Here is a 21676-nt window from a genome sequence, read left to right on the forward strand (position 1 = left end):
TGGAGACAGAGTTAGCGCTGAAGCGCTTAGAGCTGGAAAAGGCTAAGCTGAATTTACCAGCTAACCCTTCCAATCCTTCTCTGGGTACCATTCCCCATTCAAGGAAATTTCCCACCTACAAGTTGGCGATGATACAGAGGCCTTCTTAGAAAATTTCGAAAGAGCCTGCCTTGGGTACAGCATCTCTACAGATCAGTATATGGTGCAGCTGAGGCCGCAGCTCAGTGGACCCTTAGCAGAGGTGGCAGCAGAAATGCCTAAGGCATCCATGAACAGCTAAGAACTTTTTAAAGACAAGGCCAGTATTCGAATGGGGCTAACACCCGAGCAGGCCCATCGGCGGTTCAGAGCCCTAAGGTGGAAACCAGACATGTCATTTACCTGACACGTCTACCACATTGTGAAAAATTGGGATACCTGGATATCAGGAACAAGTGTTAAATCTCCGGAAGAGTTGCCCTTCCTAAAGCAAATGTAGCAGTTCTTAGAGGGTGTTCCTGAGGAAATAGAAAGGTACATCCTAAATGGGAAGCTCAAAACTGTAACTGAGGCAGGGGAGATTGGAGCCAAATGGGTGAAGGTGGCAGAGAAGAAAAAAACTGGTAGCAGTTGGAGCGAATATCAGAAGGGGAAACCCAAAACAAAACCCTATCACCGGGGGCCACCTAAGGTCCCACCTACATCCCAAGGAAAACCTCACACACCTTATCGCTCCACCACACCATTCTCCAGCAACCTACCTCGCTCCAGTGATCAGTCAGCTGGGTGATGTTTTAAATGTAATGAGGTGGGGCATGTAAAGGCCAGCTGCCCCAAGAACCCCAACAAATTTCAGTTCATTACACCACAATCACACCAAAGTTCCCCAGGCCCAGATGCCTCTCAGATACCCTCAGAGTGAAGCGAAACTGTGAGTGTGGGTGGGAAGAAGGTTGTCGGGTGGAGGGACACTGGAGCACAAGTGTCAGCTATCCACCAGTCCTTAGTGGACCCCAAATTCATCAACCCAGAGGCCCAAGTGACAATTCAACCCTTCATGTCAAACTCTTTAAACTTGCCTACAGCCAAGTTGCCTGTCCAGTACCAGGGCTGGTCAGGAATGTGGACTTTTGCAGTCTATGATGATTATCCCATTCCCATGCTGCTGGGGGAAGACTTGGCCAACCACGTGAAGCTAGCCAAGATGGTGGGGATGGCCACCAGCAGCCAGGTTAAGCAAATCTTCACAACTAGCTCCGTTCCTGAGCCTTCTACAAGGGCCCAGTCTGTGTTACCAGAGACTCAAACTGAGATGGTGGAAGTGGACCCCATGCCAACATCTGCAACAGCAATAGTGGATCCAGTCACAGAGACCCAGCCAGAGCCCGTCCCAGAACCGGAACCAGCGGAACAACCAGCACCAAACACCCCCCCCCCCGCCCCTGCAAACTTGAGAATATCTTGTCCCCTAATTGGTCCTTTTGGTCAGGTGCCAGCCAGATTATCTGAGCTTCCTAACCCTTTACAGGTAAAATAATTTTGTGCCTCTGGCCAGGAGGGATTTTATAGTTCTGTATACAGAAAGGTTGTTACCCTTCCCTTTATATTTATGACATGGCAGCTTACTTTGTGCAAGAGCTTTGGTGAGGGACCTTGTCAAAGGCTTTCTGAAAATTTAAGTACACTATATCACTGGAACCCCTTGGTCCACATGCTTGTTGACCCTCTGAAAGAATTCTAGTAGATTGGTGAGGCATGATTTCCCTTTACAAAACCCATGTTGACTCTTCCTCAACAAATTATATTCTTTTATATGTCTGACAATATTCTTCTTTATTATAATTTCAACCAGTTTGCCCAGTACTGAAGTCAGGCTTACAGGCCTGTAATTGCCGGGATCACCTGTGGAGCCAATTTAAAAAATTGGCGACACATTAGCTATTCTCCAGTCATTTGGTACAGAAGCTGATTTAAACGATAGGTTACAGACTACAGTTAGTAGTTCTGCAATTTCACATTTGAGTTCCTTCAGAACTCTTGGGTGAATACCATTTGGTCCTGGTGACTTATTGCTCTTTAATTTGTTCCACAACCTCCTCTAATGATACCTCAATATGTGACAGTTCCTCAGATCTGTCACCTAAAAAGAATGACTCAGGTTTGGGAATCTCCCTCACATCCTCAGCCGTGAAGACCAATGCAAATAATTCATTTAGTTTCTTCGCAATGGCCGTATCGTCCATCAGTGCTCCTTTAGAACCTCAATCGTCCAGTGGCCCCACTGGTTGTTTACAAGACTTCCTGCTTCTGATAGACTTAAAAAAAAGTTGCTATTACTTTTTGAGCCTTTGGCTAAGTATTCCTCAAATTCTTTTTTGGCCTTCCTAATTGTATTTTTACACTTCATTTGTCAGTGATTATGCTCCTTTCTATTTTTCTCACTAGGATTTAACTTCCACGTTTTAAAGGATGCTTTTTTGCCTCTCACTGCCTCTTTTACTTTGTTGTTTAGCCATGGTGGCTTTTTTTTGGTTCTTTTATTATGTTTTTTAATTTGGCGTATACATTTAAATTGAGCCTTTATTATGGTGTCTTTAAAAAGTTTCCACACAGCTTGCGAAGATTTCACTTTTGGCACTGTACCCTTTAATTTCTGTTTAACTCACCTCTTCATTTTTGTGTAGTTCCCCTTTCTGAAATTAAATGCTATAGTGTTGGGCTGCTGTGGTGTTTTTCCTGCCACAGGGATATTAATTTTAATTATATTATGGTCACTATTACCAAGCAGTCCAGCTATATTCCCCTCTTGGACCGGATCCTGTGCTCCACTTAGGACTAAATCAAGAATTGCCTCTCCTCTGATGGATTCCAGGACCAGCTGCTCCAAGAAGCAGTCATTTAAGGTGTCAAGAAACTTTTTCTCTGCATCCCATCCTGAGGTGACATGTACCCAGTCAATATGGGGATAATTTAAATCCCCCATTATTATTATTGAGTTTTTTTTATTTTAGTAGCCACTCTAATCTCCCTGAGCATTTCACAGTCACTATCACCATCCTGGTCGGGTGGTCGATAATATATCCCAACCACTATATTCTTATTACTAGAGCATGGAATTTCTATCCATAGAGATTCTATAGTACAGTTTGATTCATTTACGATTTTTACTTCTTCATTTGATTCTACACTTTCACATATAATGCCACTCCCCCACCAACACAACCTGTTCTGTCCTTCCAATATATTTTGTACCCTGGTATTACTGTATCCCTTAGTAGAAGAAGTCGATTAATGGCCCTGCACACTTGGAGCACAGCAGCTCCCATGGTTTGATTTACCTACTCCAAATTGATTCCTCACTGACCGGTAACTGTTTGGCGTTGCAAGCTTCCAAATAGCGTTCCCCACTCGCTTCTCCACTGTCAGAGCAGCTTTCATTTTTGTGTTGCTGAACTGCTTCTGGGGTTACGGTGTACACATGGTGGTTTTAAGGCATGAAAACCACTGGGTTGTTTGCTGTTGAGCACAGTGCATCATGGGATGCCAATGCAATGTTCCCATTCTCCCCTGGAACAATGTGTTGGTCCCATGAGACATTGCACAAACTTCCCAAAACACACTGCTTTGTGCATCAGTGCAGGCACTGCTAGTGAGGATGCTCTCTATCAAGACAATGAGCATGGTGTGGCCATACACAATCAACTTAATTGATTCGGAGACTCGAGGTCGAATTAGATAAAGTCAACTTAACTATGTAGTGTAGACAAACCCTCAGTGAAAATCCTATGGCTTCTTCTCTTGCCCTTTTGTGAAAACTTGTATACTTCTTAGTTTATTACTTAATGAGATACTTTTTTAAAGAAAACTTGGTCTGAACACCTCCGGTATTTTTCTTTCCTTAGTAAAACTGTGCCTCTCTAGTCTTATATGTGACACTAGTTCAAATAGCCTTGAAGAAATTATCCTCTCCTTAGCCTTCAGAAATTTTTTAAATTAAGGATCCTTGTTATCTCTTTTTCAGAGAATATCTGAAATGTGGTTTTGAACTAGGACTAGGATTCATAAGTCATTGGATCATTCTGGATTGTCTGCTATAACTCTTCAGAACAAGTGTCAATACGAGAAACAAAATTGCCTTTTATTTAATTTTTACTGTTTAACTTGACTTATTTTCTCCAAACACTGCAATATACCTCTTCATCAGACTCACTTTCTCAAAGCAAATCAACATGTCAATACCATGTCTATGAAATAGCACTGCATCAGAAACTCATACCCTAAAATGTATAGAATATAAGCCTAAGCTGATTTTTGGATGCCTTAGTCTTTGGGTGACAAATGTGGTTCCACTTATAAAAGCCTGATTTTCAGCTCACTTCATTTGGAGTTGTGGATGCCCAGTATCTTTGAATTGTCTCAAGTTGGACACCCAAAGTTAATGTACATATTTGAAAATTTAGTCAACATTTCCTTGTTTATATGTGAAGTGTTCACCATCATCTATATTCCATTTTTTTTTAAAAAATGATGGGAGATTTACATAAACAAATCAGAAGCACTCCCAAAGATGGTGGGAAGTGCATATGTTATCTAAGGTAGGAGACAACTTACCACATTTGATGCCCTCTCATGGAGGGAATACCTCTCAAACCAAAGCATTAAAGTATTCTTTTCCAAAAAGAGGTGGGATCTATAATATATACTTTACTGAGATAAATCAAATACAAAGAAATATAGTTAGTACTCAGCCTTGGTGGCAGCAATTGCAGTTATTTAATATTTCTTATTCAGTATTTTATAATTATTAACAAAAAGATGACGCATGCAGCTATAGGACAGCTTAGTCTGTGCTTAGTCTGCACAACTAGTCTGCACTACCTTTCTGTACATGCTTCCTGATTTATTAAATGGTTATGTTACCTTACAAAAGAGAATTTAATGAGAAAATTTAATTTCATTTACTTTTGAAAATATTTTGGAAAACTGAAACAAGACTAGTCTTTTTGCCATGAAGCAGGTATTTTTATAGCAGTTTATGTATGTGCAAAGTCCCTTGTCCTTCTCCAGCTCCCACAAAAATTCTCCTTGCCACTTATTGCTCCTTCCCACTCCATCTCTGTACTGGGTGATTTCCTTTGCAGCTGTTGAGAAGGCCACCAGTAACCTCCCACTAATCTTTTCTTGCAGCTGCAAGGGAAACAGTAAGCTGCCACCCAGCAGATTCTCCTTTCAAAGACAGGGAGGAGCACTTCTACCATGCACCCAAGAGAACTACAGTTTCTTTTCTGGGGATGTTTCTGCCTTCAATTCCCATTTACTTCATGCTTTTCCCTCGGAGACATGAAGTGTGAGGTTCATTTGTCATTGGTATACTGTATGAAGGAAAAAGAAGGATAATTTCCTGCTCATGAAAAAGATGTAATTTCTATTAGCAAGAGCAAATTATGTGGAAAAAGTGATTAACCAAGCAAAGTAATTGGTCAGATCACTTAATTTAGCCAATGTGAGCTAAGGGAATTACTCATACTTACAGTTCAATAGCACTACATTGACAAATTCTTATTAAGGGCCCAAGAATGTAGGTGAAGACTGTATTCGTGAATCTCCATTTGTGAATGTTTTTTTCCTATCTTTTAATCAGAATCTGGATATAGAAAAGGATAAAAAAATTTTGAATCATGATTGAAGTAAAAGACAAAAGTCTTATCTACTGCATAGCTCTTCATTTGTGTGAGAATGAGAGACATAGTATTGTAGTAAAAGGGATTCTATTGTAACTTACACCTAAACTGTCTGAACTAAGGGCCAATTAAGAGCATATGAACCTTTCAAAACCATGACTCCTAGTGATGTAGGGAATACCTTGGCTACCTAGTAAGCTAGCAGATGTTGGTTAGTTGTAAATTAAACATTTTATTTACTTATTAAATAAACACAATTCTCCCATTCTTCTCCAAAATATTTGCAGTGCTTACTAACATCCAGAATGCTGAACGGACCCCTTGCTCCAGGACCTCAGTCCAAAATTGGTCCATGTAGATTGTAGACTGTTGCTGCTAGCATGCGCTCGCTGGTGTATTCCTGATTGGTGTTTTCCAGTTTTGCCCTCTCCATTTAGTTCCACCTTGCTCTGTGTTGGTCCTAGGCCTTTCAAATTTAGTTTCTGATTTAACCATATGTCATTTTGAGTCCATGGTCTACCCTCATATAGGACTAGGTCCAAAATAGGTGTACATCTTTTGTAGCAGGAGGAGTAAATAAAGAGTAGCAACCAGGATCCAGAATCCATGTTGGTTTCCTCTGCTTCCCCTCCAGTCTGGACTTGGACTCATCTCACTTGATTAATGCTATGATAATTGCCTAGTCTGTTGTGGTTGTTAGCTATTTTGTAGTCAGACCCGTAGACAGGCTGTGGATCTGTAAAGATCTTTAGTGGTAGGACAAGGATAGACATTTTATGGCCTTCCCTCTTCTACTTCTTTCTCCCTGAAGGGTGTGGCTAGCCCTTTAACAGCAAAGTATTTCTCATGTGAAGAAACAATCCTGCCTCGGACACTAGTACCTCTAAAACATTGTTTGCCAGGTTCTTTAGGAATAAAAGTCCCGGTACTACTTCTGGCTGCACAGTTCATAGCTCTGATCCCATAGGATGCCCTTTTCTATAATAAAGAAATATTCTGTTATAATACACACAGGAGTTCTGTGAACAGTTTTTAGTTTCATTTCAGTCACATGACATTGCACAGAGATCCAAAAACTTACATCCCTATTGCATGGCAAGAGTTAGATCTCCTTGACTGTTTCCAGTTTGAACTATGGCTCCCTGCTACAAATTGTGTCCCATCTCAATCCAGGATTTGGTGCATCAAGACTGGCCAAAACCACCAGGTGAACTACTTTTATATTCTTTATTGAGCAGCCTTCAGCGATCACTGGTCTCACAAGCCAGTCACAAACCTAGGAGTGGCTGTGTGGAGATAACTTTAGAGCCACTAAATGTTACTTGATTAGGACTTTTTTAAAGCAATTAAGAGAATGATGTGAACTATTCTGTGTGGAAAATCTATTTCAGCTTCCCAAGCAACCAATTGCCAAACAGTAACATAGAACTTGCCATAATAGAATAAATTAATTATTTGTCTAGATAAGAATCTTAAATATTCTAGATGCTCTAGGGGAAGACAAAAATGTGTGGTGCCCACAGTTGTAACTGGTGGAGGTGGGATGGTAGCTTAAATCTGTTGTTCTTGCAGTAAACAAACAAAAAATTCTTCTCTGACATCTGATGAAGTGAGCTGTAGCTCACGAAAGCTCATGCTCAAATAAATTGGTTAGTCTCTAAGGTGCCACAAGTACTCCTTTTCTTCTCTGACTCAAACACTGAAACTTACATGTAGAAATCACTAACTGAAAATAAACAAGGAACACTTCATTGTCATTTTGAAGACACTTTTCTGATCTTAATGTGACTAAAATGTTTTAAGTCACATATATTAGACTTATAGAGCTAACAACAGGAACCTTAGGCAAGTCTGGAAATAATAGTTGGACTAATGGCTCTTACAGCGAAAAGTCATATACTAATTTGTCTAAAGCAGGATATCAAGTGAGGAGTAATGATACAGTGTTTATCCCTTTCATTATGGGTTAGTTTGGGTCTATAATTAAAGGAGAATCTATAGAGAATTTCACATGCATACCAGGTTCCCAGTGAATGCCAAGAGTAGAGAACACTATAGACAAAACCCCAAAGTTATTGTGGCAATGGCATTTTGTTAATTGTCTTAGAATCATAGAATACCAGGGTTGGAAGGGATCTCAGGAGGTCATCTAGTCCAACCCCTGCTCAAAGCAGGACCAATCTCCAACTAAATCATCCAACAGACTTTTCTTGACAGCAGTCTATAGATGGGTTATTGTACTAAAATTCAGCCAAAAATTCTCTTGGCACTGAAACATACCAAGGGCATCACAGATCAAAGTCAACAGTGTCACAATTAATATGCTGAATGTCGATCTATATTAAACAAACCTGTTTTATGGGTAACACCCAATTAAGAGAAACATGAAAACATACTTATTTATGTGACTAGAAATTATGAACAAACAGATCCATCCACCTGAGACATGTAATGCTTCAGCATAATGTAAATACTCTTGTGCTTAAGTGACCGACTGACAAAGAGTGGGTCTTCAGAGCAGAAGCTGTTGGAAAGATCATCCCAGTTCAAGACAGGTTTAGATCACAGACCTGAAAGGGCAATTGAGATGCAGCCCAAGAAGTCATCTTTGCTTGACCCCATTATAAGAAGCACTATGTAGATGACCAGTTTTTTATTAATGTTTTAGCGTAACAGTTGTCTCCTAACCTGATTTTGGTCTAGTTTCATTTGTAGTGTAGATTTCGCCCAAATGGTCTTTGCAATTAGGCTGAATCAAAAAAAAAAAAAAAGAAAAAGAAAAACCATACACAGAATTTGAAGGGTAGAATTCTGTATGGGTCACAAGAAATTATTCACACAAACCTCTGCAAAGAGAAGCTGTTGATTTTTGTTAGAGGTGTGATGGTCACTAATTTCACTATTCAATTTGAGGACCTAGCTATTCATGGCAGAATATATTTGTTACTCAGTATTCGTGCTTACAATCTGAAAGTCTCTGCCCATGTATTTTAACTCATGCTGGGGACAAAGTTGGTCACCACCATATACCGGAAACCTACTCACCGCTATACTTACTTACATACCTCAAGCTTTCATCCAGATCACACCACACGATCCATTGTCTACAGCCAAACTCTACGATACAACTGCATTGGCTCCAAACCCTCAGACAGAGACAAACACCTACAAGATCTCTATCAAGCGTTCTTACAACTACAGTACCCACCTGCTGAAGTGAAGAAACAGATTGACAGAGCCAGAAGAGTACCCAGAATTTACCTACTACAGGACAGGCCCAACAAAGAAAATAACAGAACGCCACTAGCCATCACCTTCAGCCCCCAACTAAACCCTCTCCAACGCATCATCAAGGTTCTACAACCTATCCTGAAGGATGACCCATCACTCTCACAGATCTTAGGAGACAGGCCAGTCCTTGCTTACAGACAGCCCCCCAACCTGAAACAAATACTCTCCAGCAACCACACAACAAAAACACTAACCCAGGAACCTATCCTTGCAACAAAGCCCGTTGCCAACTGTGCCCACATATCTATTCAGGGGACACCATCATAGTGTCTAATCACATCAGCCACACTATCAGAGGCTCGTTCACCTGCACATCTACCAATGTGATATATGCCATCATGTGCCAGCAATACCCCTCTGCCATGTACATTGGCCAAACTGGACAGTCTCTACGTAAAAGAATAAATGTAAACAAATCAGACGTCAAGAATTGTAACATTCAAAAATCAGTCGGAGAACACTTCAATCTCTTTGGTCACTCGATTACAGACGTAAAAGTTGCAATTCTTCAACAAAAACAGACTCCAATGAGAGACTGCTAAATTGGAATTAATTTGCAAACTGGATACAATTAACTTAGGCTTGAATAAAGACTGGGAGTGGATGTGTCATTACACAAAGTAAAACTATTTCCTCTTGTTTATTTCCCCTCCTACTGTTCTTGTAAACTGCTGGAAATGGCCCACCTTGATTATCACTACAAAAGGGTTCTCCCCCTTCCCGCCCCTTCTGCTGGTAATAGCTCACCTTTCCTGGTCACTCTTGTTACAGTGTGTATGGTAACACCCATTGTTTCATGTTCTCTGTGTATATAAAATCTCCCCACTATATTTTCCACTGTATGCATCCGATGAAGTGAGCTGTAGCTCACGAAAGCTTATGCTCTCATAAATGTGTTAGTCTTTAAGGTGCCACAAGTACTCCTGTTCTTTTTATGGATACAGCCGAACACGGCTGCTACTCTGAAACGTAACAAAAACTGTATGTGATTTAAGAGAGAGAGATGGCAAGATATAAAACATGTCCTTACTTTTACAATATGTTTTGTGATAGGATGATCTGATATAAAACATTTAAAAGGATGTAGCAAATATTCCACTATCCACTAGTGGGAGGAAAATCCTACTTCACTGCTCTAATATCAGAAAAGAATTTGATTTAACAATAGTGAAGACACCACTAAGAAATAAATTTTAAAGCATGAGGAAAACCCAAGCGACCATTTGTAGTGTTTTACCCAAAACAAGATGAGTAAGTTAATAAATGAATATCCACAGTACAAATATTGTAGCATTATCTGTAATGATCAAAATCCTGTCTTCAAGACATGATGTTTTTCAAGTTTTGCCATATCGATGACTTTGTGAATGGTATGTCTGTGTGCATATATGAGGAGTAGGGCAATTAATATTCTAACACGGGTATGTTTTTTTTTAACTCTACTGGGGGTGATTCAAAGGCTGTTATTCCCCATTTTGGAATAATCCCTACCTCTGCTGATGACATACTGTGTGAGGAAGTGGGGCTGCTGTCATTGGCAGTTCGGCTACTCTACCTAGTGACTGTTGTGAGAGATCCTGGAGTACTATCCCTCAGATATTGTAGCAATGGCTTGTGCTGATCCTGATAGTGGAAGGGTCTATCAACAAGAAATTGTAACAGTTTCTCTCTCTACAAAAAAAAGAGATCAAGACAGATATAGTATCTGAGCTACAATAGTGACTTGCTGCTTAGTGAGCGAATAAGCGGCATGGTGAGTGCATTGTTGTTTTTATCAATTTAGAACCAAACTTGATGGAAAATCTAGAGTACTCTATTTCACTGACTTCCAATTTCCATGCTACTTTATAATTGTGATGAAGGCTGTACAAAAATGAAACATCAACATAATTTATGGAACAAATCATTTTACTGACACTCCCTTCTACTGAAAAAAAATCAAGCATCCATAAAATATTACCCTGAAACAAATAATCTGTAATAAAATATATTATATAATATAATATATAATAATAATTAATAATTAATTTAAAAAATTAAAAATGGGGCCAATCCCCAAGCAGAGTTTTTATCCCAAAAAAGAAGAAGTAGAATTCATCGAGTCTCTAGCATTAGAGTCTTTGCTATTACTTTTGCTTTTATATGGAAGGTGATCAGTTAATATGGTGATGAGCAGCACTATGTAACCCAAATATGGATTGATAGTGTCAAATTCTACCTATTTGTTCACACAAGCAAAACGTATGTGAAATACCTTATTTTTATGGAAATTTTCATGCTTTTACTTTGGTCTAGAAAACACCCGTTCAGTATTCTCAATAACTTGCCAAATATGAGATCCTCTCAATGTTCAAAACACTATGTCTAGATTTCCTTTGTTGTAATCAAATTCTGTACAGTTAATGGATAAAGGCTCTTGTACTTTATTTCAAAGATAATGAGATCAAAGGCATGTAAGAGTTCTACTTTTATTATTATATTTACATCAATAGTTCTGTACTACTGAAGCACAAAAAAAATCTGATCAATTATCTTTCATGTGCAAAAAGACAAGTTGGGAGAAACAAACCCTTCTGCTTTACAATGTGATATATATTAAAACAAAAATTCACATTGGAAACAGCAGTTTAAGGCCATGATCCTGTAAATAATTGTGCATGAGTTTACCTTCATGAATTTGAGTAGCAGCCCTGAAGTTAAGCTTGTGTATAAGTGTTTGCAGGATCAGGATTTATATAGTCAAGTTGAACATGCCAATCAGGGCCAACTCCTGGGCTTTCCCCTCATCCCACCCATCATATACATTCATACAGTTTCTGTGATTCATGGTTTCCCACAGAGGGGAAGCAGGTTAGTTTTAATCATGTTTATATCCACATCAAGCAAACACAGCTTTGTACTATGGCTGAATTGTTATTTGCCTAACTTGATTCTTTGTATATGTGAAACACTTTTCACCAGACGTCACCTGTATTGATTGCAGCTGAAATTTATAGGTGCACCTCCTTAGATTGAAAAATTGGCCAACAGTGGAATAAAATTCCTTAAACTGCCAGCTGAAGGCATTCTTAACCACAGGATGCCACTTCTTCAAAACAAAAGAGCAAGAGATTTCCCTATGAAACCTAAAATCTCATCTAGATGTGTTTTGTGGTCCCTTTAAAATGTTGGCTAAATATGATACAACAATTGCTTTCTGTGAAGGATTTTCCATTTTAGCCCATAGGGTCATATGACTTTTAGTTCAGGTATATTTTTAAATGGTGAACCTTTCATCTCCTTCAGCAGTGCTGCATTTGGGGTTGATTGCATTCATCTTAAATATTAGCTCAAGAAAGTAGACAAAGCTTGAGTTTGACCCAAGTCAGTAGTGACAGAAACAGTTTCCATAATGGTTGTTATCTAACACTCCTTTAGGATATTAATTGTTGATTTCAGTACCTAGTGGTGTCCACATCAAACAAACTACCACCACAATTGGCATTAGTTGGCAGCTTTAGTGGAGAAATGAGGGATTGTGCTGGTATGTAGAATAAGCTACATACTCACACTCTGGAAATGGTCCCTTCAGAGCTGGTCTGGGGCACTTTGATAGGGAAAGTTACATTTGCCTGTGCAATACTGGTTCTGTGGATAAAAAGAGCATCAGTATCCAGGGATGTTGACCCAGCACTAAACTCACAAGCACTAAAATCACTTCTTTTTTCTGCCAGTACAATATGTCCTGCTTTGTTGCCGAAAAAATATTGATAGGTAAAAGTGATTTAATCTAGTAAAAAATGCATTTGAAAATGACATACAGGTCAGGCAGTTCTTCATTTGAAAGTGCCAGTTAGTTTCCTTTGCATCTGTTTAGATTGTTATATACAATATTTAATAATTAGCTTGCTAAATGCCAACTATCCCTTTATTATGTTAACATTTTATTATGATAGTAATATAAAGAAGTACATCCCTCTCCATAGATGCTGCCGACAGCTATGATAGGGCCAGGATTTTCAAGCATCCTTTTTTTCCCTGACTGAGAATGGTCTTGAGGTGTACTTTTCAAAGTTTTACTTTATCATTAATTTGTTCGGCAGTGGAAAATTTGGAGGTTTTGAGGCTCCTCACCCTTTTGCATAATGATAAATATAATAGATGTGAATAAATGCTATTACTGTGACAAATAGATGAATGTGCATTTTAGGTTTGTTTATTTTAATTCTTTCACTTTATGCGGTCCCCATTTCACCTCCTGTTTGAATGCCTTCCAATGGCATATCTTTGGAATTACAACACTGGGAGAGACCTGGTATTTTAGGCCCTGAATGTTAAGCATGTGAGTAGTCCCATGCAACTCTGAATTCAATAAAACTATTCATGTCCCATTAAAGTTAAGCTCATGCATAATTTTTTGCAGGGTCTGGGCAAAAGTTTTTGGTTTTTTTCCACAGTAGAAGTACGTCACTAAACGGTCAAAAAGCCAGCTTATAACTTTCACTCCACTGAGATGTCACAAAGTTCTACCACCTAACTACACAATGATGCAGAACTTATTGGAGAGGTTTAAAGTATTGGTCAGATACATGTATTTTGTGATTATTGTAGTAATAAATAGAACACAAGAAATACTTTAGTCCTTAGGAGACTATGCCCATTCATGCTACCAAAATGCCACTCACTGTAGCTTATGTTGATCTACATCACATGATGGTCCCTCTTCTTTCCTGAGTTCATACTGTTATCCACTAATTTGATATTCTTGTGCTTTGAGTGCAGTGACATCAGCTGATTAAATCACTTGAAAAGGATAATGATAGCTATGTTGATATTTAAATTTGAAGCCTAATAATTATAATTTAACAGCCCAATTTGGATAAATTATTTCATGTTGTCTTCAGATATCACTACATCACTTTACTTGGATTCACAATTCGAAGATTACCTTTATAACCAGGTGGAAGAAGGAAGATGTTGGTGTCTTCCAATATTACTGTAGCTTTAGTGAGCCTTTCTGCATTGGAAGCCTGGGCTCTGATTTTTAAACATACCCAATACTGGTGAATTGTCAAGTTTTTAACAATTGTGCTATATACTTCTTGGTTATATGTTCTTCTTGATAGTTCCATAGACTTCACTGCTACATGATGTAGCAAGCCTTGGTTTACATATATATATTTATAGATATTATCTGAAGCTTAAAATTCCCTTTTCCTTCCCTAAAAACTGGAAGACAGATTTGCTATGCCTGTCATATTTTTGGCATCTCTGAATCATCATATTGTCAAATTTATATTAACAAAATAGCATAATGGATAGAATCCAACAACTCTAGCCACTCAAAATTTGAAAAAACCTACTGTGCTTCAAGCATTATTCATTAGGGACTGGTATTTCTGAAAGCATTCACTGAATTTTCTGAATCCTGGGCCCATGTTTAGTATGATTTGCATAAGCCTACTTGCTAAAATAAATGCTATTCTGCACAATGAAGGAACCACTAATAACTGAAGGGTGAATGCAAGGCAAGAAGCAAGGAGAACTACATTTGTTCTTTAAAATCATTTTTATTTTATGACTATATTTTTTTCAATAATTATGTTGCCAGTGAGAAACATCAATCCCATGACTTACATCAATGATATAAGTGAGAGGAGTGCTGGCTAATTTTCTCACTTTTCTAATGAAGAATTGAAAAATAAATCTCAAACTACAAATATAGTGACAAGTGTGTTTGGTTCTCACTGCATCATTATCTGGGGAATGATAAAAAATCCTTGTTTTTCATGCTATTGGACTAAATGTATTTCCTGGAATAACAACTAAGGGTCAGATTCACATATGAGATGGAAACACACAGCTAAGGCATCCAAAGAGGCTCAACTCATCCCTGCAGTAGTGTCATGCAATAACCATAAAATTATTATTCACCCATATTAGTATTTGTGGTCCCGGATTAGATAAAATGTTTTTAATAGATGTTTCAGGGTTTATAATGCTTGGTTTGGGATCATGACAAGATGTCTCTAAAGCTTTCAAACTGAAGTGTTGATATGTATCTTCAACCTTAACTGCATCATAACTAAGTTTTTGTCTGAGAATTTCCTCATTTAAAAAAGATATTTACATTTATACATGAAGAGTAAACACAAACCTCAAGACAATGTTACTATGTGATATTTCGAATGATTTGAATATATGAAGAATAAATCTTAAATCACTTTATAAAACTTTTAACTTTTACGGACAGATTCACTGGTAACTTCTGGCTGATCTTATGTAACTGTAGAGAAATCCAAAGCAAACAGAGCATACACATCTTTTAAGATATATTTATGTCTGCTTTCTATCTCTAGAGCAGAACAAAGGCACAGTCCCCAAATTACCCACCCCCTTCTTCCCTTTCTGGGTATCGCTTCCCTTCCCTTCCAGTTGTCACCTATTTGATTTCCCCATTGATGTGCTAAGATTTCCCCAAGAGATTCCAAACTCAGGAGTTAGGCATTGGTTCCAGGCTGAATGAGTTGGAGTAAGTCAGCCAGGAATAGCAGTTCTGGGTAACCCTGGATAAAAGCAGAGGCAGAGAGACAGGCTTTTCTCGAATCCAGTGTTGGCTGGAGGAGGTCAGTAGAGGATTTCTGAGCAAGTAGAGCATCTGGGTGCTGCATGTTCCTATCGCTGCTCAAGGAAACAAGACTTTGTGTATATTTCTGCTATATGTGTAGACACCAAGGAATACCCTGGCTCTACATCAGCAATTACTCCTCCAAACAGAATTACCCTACAAAGCTCAAAACTTTATCTTTCCCCTGTGCCAAGTGGGTAACTTTACGTAATTCAAAAACTTCATATGTATGTTGTTTGTATCTATAAATCAAGTATGCCTAAATGCCTAAATACAGTCACAGTAATGCACCTAGAATTCACTGGAGGTGCAAAATTAAATGCTTGGCTGAGGCACTTGAAAAAATTTGGCCCAAAAGATAGAGGTAAAATGCTATGCTGCAAGACTTCACTGGGTGGTATTCTATGTATTTTCACAAAAGGAAAGAAAAGAAAGCTCACACAAATGACTGGGAGCTAGATTTTAAAGGTATTTAGATGCCTAGAGATGTAGATAGGTGCCTATACACTTTTGAAAATCCCACAGGGCTCTTAACTCCCACTGAAATAGTACATCTCTTAGTTATTAACATTAAACAATGGATAATAATTGAGATTAATGAATAAACATGATTGCCAGTATTTCCACTGAAGTGCTCTATACATTTGCTGAGTAATCAGAGATTTGTTTATAGTTAAAATGTTGAAATATCACTAATAATAAATTATATGTTCTGTTTTAACAGGTGAATGTTCCATTTTAAGGGTCTGCCAAAGGTGGGAAGGTCTTTCAAAAGGTAAGGACCTTTTCAGAAATACTATATTAAAATGATCATGCCTTCTGACGTATCTGTTAGAAAAGAAACTGAAAAATGTTAATTCTGCATTGACTATATGACTGATAGTTTTGTAGACCCAAAACAAAGAATATGTAGTATTCATTATCATAGGCTTTGGCTTGGTGTTAGTTGTGCTGTGTTGAAAATAAAGAACAAGCTGTCATTCTTCTTTTCTTAATAAGAATAATGAATTAACTTGATAGATTCCGAAAAAAGTACTTGCTGAATGGAAGTAAAATATAGACATCATGTAGCAGTTTGATGACACTTGTTTTTGTGTGAGATTAAATAGGTAGTAAAGAAAACTACTAGGGACAATAAAATGTTCATGGTTTTGAGCAAGAAGTTTTTTGTGGAATGTTGCAAGCTGCTGATTTTATTTGTTTGTTTGTTTAAAATGTGACTCTCATTCAGAAAAGGAAGACATAGAGACGTAAATCACCTGTCTTACTTTTACTATGCCATTGAGAAATACCATGCGTTGACCTTACTGTTGTACTTGCCCTTTCTCTTTTCCCTCTCCTCCACTTCCCCCCCACACCTCGCTCTCTCTCTCTCTCTTTCTCGATATTATTCAAACATTTAAAGTATAAGGCATTTGTGGATGATTTTGATTCCAAAAGTTCTATTTCACGTTGAGAATTCTTTAAATTTGGACAAAATATTTAAAACTGAGGAAAATCACCTGGAAATCACTCCTTATCCTGCCTAAATTCTTTGTTGTGGTTCTTCATGATTTTGGTGTGATCATTTCTCTTCTGGCAGTAGGTGATTAATTCCTTGAATTGGCAATATACAGGTATAGCGGTCAAGAAAATGGTGTCATAGAGACTTTACTGATGATCTTCCCGGCCTCCCCAAAGTACTAGTTCTTGGGACAGCATTTTCTTCTGATTGGATATCATTTAGCCAGGGAAGACAATTAAAGGGATTGTGGTCCATATTAAACTCTCTCCCTGAAACAAAATTGTTGACCAGAGAGAGACAGAGTAAGATCAACAATCTGACTTCTTGATCACCTCAGGCCCACAAAATGTAGCAGTTGAGAAGAAGCTGAAGTCTCTCCTGTTAACCAACAGTTTATCAATAATGTGAGAGGCAGAAATCCCCCTTAACTAGCTCTACAAGTCTCTGAAGCAGAGCAGGAGAGTGCTGTAGAAAGATCAGCCTGTTCTGTAGTCACTATCCTGCTTGCACAGCCATCTGGGCCTTGTGCTACCTGAAAAGAAACTGATTTCTGTTGCATCCTTAAATAAGTGGCTTCTTGTGTAATGAAGAAATAAATAATTCTGAAAATTGCATTGGTACAGGTTCCTGGCCTGGACGGGTCTCCTAGTTCTGTATTATTATTTGATCATGCTCTTTTGTTGTGTATGTCTCTTTCTTGATCAGATTCCTCTCTCCCAATCTCATATATTGACTAGACCTCATCCTGGTGCTTGTTTGCATGTTTGCAATGGTTTAGATTAATCAGAATTTCAGATCTGCTATAACTGAGTGATTTCAAAATTCTCAAAGTGTGTTATAACTAATGAAAATGAAAATGACAATTGGAAATTCTGGAGAAAATCATAGTAATACAAGTGGGCTCATTTTTGTGCTGTGTGCCAGAGTCTCCCCTCCTCTTCCCCCCAGGTCTTTTCACTATATAGAAATATATTTCTTTTCCTTCTCAGATACTACAAATAGGCTTTGGTCTTGCTAGGAATTTAAACACAATATTGGCTGAGATGCTAAAAAAAGTCAAAGAAACAAAGAAAATAGCTTAGAAGTGATAAATGAGACTTTAGTTCCCTTTAAAGAAAGAGAGTGCTGTAGTTTAAGAGGGATCCTATCTGACATTATTGAAGATGAAAAAGACATTATAGGATATGTGGTAACAGGTTGAGAAAATGCATGGCACCATTCTGACAAGCCTAGCTAACCACAAAAAGAAATCTATTCAATGTAGGTAGTTCAGAAAAACAAAAACAAAAAAAACTAATGACACTGTAATCCTCTTGAAAACTTGTATTGCTTATTAAAAAAGCCAGTCCAGTACGATTTTAGTCTTGCAGTATTAGTTAATATTTTATTGTGAGATAATTATGTTTCTCTTTCTTTTAATATAATGGTGACTGCACACTTTGACTGCAGTTGAGAAAACATACTGTACATTATAAATTATTTCAGTCAGGACCAAATAATCAATGCCAGTCCTTGCTGTTGTACATATCTGAGGCATTATATCATGACAAAACTGCTTCCCAAGTCTACAATATCTATTTATTTTTTCAGTTTAGATTGTGAATTCAAATTATTTCTATAAAAACATATGGTCCTCAAACATAAAAGAACAGATATGCATCCTGTTACAAACAATATTTACAGAATGAAAACAGGTATTCAAAATTCCCATAAGAATTCCTCAAAATATAAATATGTATATTTACGCTACATGTATTTGGCGGGAATTTGACCAATTTACTGTATTTCGTGGACCTAAGGTGTGATAATATAAATGTTTGGGAAATATATGACTGTTTATTTGAATAGTTATATAAATATGTATTTCTTGCAACAAACTTTCAAGCTTCACTGCCAAACTTACTGTATTGAGACTGATATTGAAGTATACTCTACTTCTGGGTTTTTTTGATCTTGGCAATTTAAAAAAAATATTTTTAAAATGGAAGAATAGATTTTTATGGTTCTTCAGCCATTAAAAAATAAAAATAGGCAGGTCTCTGTCCTCAGAACCTCACAATGTAGGGGCTAGATTGAACCCAGCCCTATATAGAAATGCAAAGGGATAATGGGAGGAAAAATGAAAGAAGTTTCCCCACCAGCCATGTAGGTGCTTGTGAGATAGCTAAGCACAATCTTGGCACTTGCTTTCTCCTTGAACAAAGATGCTAGTGCTGAGAACAGTGATAGAAACCCCAATAAAGGAGGGGTTAGGGAGGTCAAGTATGTAGTGGTCATGGCCCTGCTCATTCCTTCACACCAGCCTGCCCAGCAGAGCTTGGTACACTTGGGAGCGCAAACCACACTCACTGAAAGGTCGTTACAGCAGTCTTCTTTTCTGAACACTCCTTCAACACTTCTGGGGGCATTTATTACCAGGAGGTAATGCTAAGGCAAATGGTTGATTCACCAAGTAAATGAGACAGTTATAACTGCAACAAAGCAATATCAGTTCTATGGAATAAGCCAGAGTCTTCTCCAAGAAAATTTTACTGGCTTTCTCTACCTGCACTTCGTTTGCATGGGGGAGTTTGGATAAGCACAGGGAGAGGAGGCTAGCCCATCACTATTATAACTATTTCCATGACTATAGCAGCTTGGATAAAGAGTAAAACAAATAAAAAGTTTTCAAAAATCTTTATCTTTATTTTTTAAACATTCAGTGGAAATTTCTAAAATCAAATACATTTCAACAATCTCTATTGCTGGTTGAAAATACAAAACAATGCAGTGGGTTATTATCACCGTTTAAATTTCCAATGAGAAATTTTATCAAGGAATCCAAATTCGAATAATTTTGACTAGTTCTACCCATGTCCAATACTTCTCAGGGCAGGAAAGAGTTGCACACTGGTAACCACTTTATTGCTGGTTTAAGTGCATTAGGCCAATATCCTACATCCTCTGCTAAAATTTATGACAGAAGGTCAAAGGACTCACACAGCTCAGACATGTTCACCTTGTTGAGGTTCCTTGGAAGGGGGTAAAGAGTTTGCTGAGGAAGCTGAGGGTGAAGCTTTTAAATCTGAGGACCTGCAATAAAGAAAGTTTTACAGTTCTGGGGTGATTTCTTGCATCCCCTCCCCATGGCAACAGGACTCCTCAGGCAACAATGCTGCCATTGTCTTCACTACCTCTGTCTGGACAAACAGCCTCTGCCCCGCATCGTAACAGATACAAGGAACAAGTTAGTTCATAAAAGACTACTTTCGTGAGTGACTAAAAGTTACAAAATCAGGTAAACAAGAAAAACAGAACAGATGTTACATAAATTTGTAAACTTACCAGCATGCCTGCATACAAAAATACCCATTCTTATTCTTGTCTGTAGCTGTATTCATCATTAAAAAGTGTTGTTCATTGCCCGAAGAAACTTTATATTGAAACCTTCAAACAGCATTCTTGTTAGTAAAATCTGATGGAAGTGCAAATACGGGAAAATGCAATAAATATTTATTTATGCCATGAATCATTGCCAAAGTTTCTGTACCCTAAAGGCACATATATTGCATACAAGAGTATTTCAGTTACTTATGATTTCTTCTCTGTGCATTTGCAAGAAATATTAAAGCAAAGATATGCCATACACTTTATTTAAAACCTCATTTGTCAAGTTGGTGTGTTTGAAGTAGAAAATATACCATTTTAAACACACTTGTTTTGGACTATATGAGTTATTCTATTTCTAAAAGTTAGGAACAGTAGCTAGGGTGGGTAGAGCTAAAGGGTCAGTGTGATTTGGGAATTCAAAGAGATTGGAGCTCTTGAGAGATTTTAGAAGCACCTATTTGGCTTAGGAGCCTAAGTTCCTTTGAAATTCAAGGATATGTAAATGACTGGAGAATAGCAAAACTAATGCCTGTATTTAAGAATGAAGTGGGGGAAAAAAGATCTGGGCAACTACAGACCAATTATTCTGACATCAATAGGCTTTAGAACTAATTTTGAAAGAAAGACTAAAGACATGGAGGTAAACGCAAAATGAGATAAAAGGCTACATGGGTTAACCAAAGGTATATTTTGCCAGACTAACCTCATATCTTTCTTTGATAAGATAACTGATATTTCCTGACAAAGGAAATGCAGTCAATCTAATCTATCTGGACATCAGTAAAGCATTTGATATAATATCATGTGGGAAATTATTAGGTAAAATTGAGAAGATGTGGATTAGTATAAGAATTATAAGGTGGATATGGAACTGGCTAAAGGGGAAAGAAACGACAACATGAGCCATGACAACTTGTTAAAGGTGAAATGAAAGGAGAACTGTTGGGATGTAGGGGGGCTTACTAGTGGAGTTCCTCAAGAATTGGTCTTTCAACTGACTTTATTTAATGTTTTCATTAATGATCTTGGAACAAAATTTAGGAGTGTGCAAATGAAATTTGCTAATGGCACAAAGGTGGGAGGCATTGTCAATACAGGGAAGGACCAGAATGTCGTACAGGAAGAATGCGATAATATTAAGGACTGGATTAATAGAAATGAATGGAATTTAATACTATAAAGTGTCTGCACTGAGGGACTAATACAAATTTCTGCTATAAACTGGTTGCTCATCAGTTGGAAATA

General features: G+C 37.9%; 1 protein-coding gene across 35 annotated transcripts in view; it reads left to right on the top strand.

Moving 5' to 3' along the window:
• TENM3 (teneurin transmembrane protein 3) overlaps positions 1 to 21676 on the top strand; it is a 2220601-nt gene that overhangs the window by 327648 nt on the left and 1871277 nt on the right. For all 35 annotated transcript variants that reach the window (XM_075127819.1, XM_075127816.1, XM_075127814.1 and 32 more), the window contains exon 3: positions 16283 to 16333. The gene's annotated coding sequence lies outside the window, so the exon portion shown is untranslated. The remainder of the gene's footprint in view (positions 1 to 16282; positions 16334 to 21676) is intronic.

Source organism: Caretta caretta, chromosome 4, assembly GCF_965140235.1.
Source record: "Caretta caretta isolate rCarCar2 chromosome 4, rCarCar1.hap1, whole genome shotgun sequence".
Classification (NCBI taxonomy): domain Eukaryota; kingdom Metazoa; phylum Chordata; order Testudines; family Cheloniidae; genus Caretta; species Caretta caretta.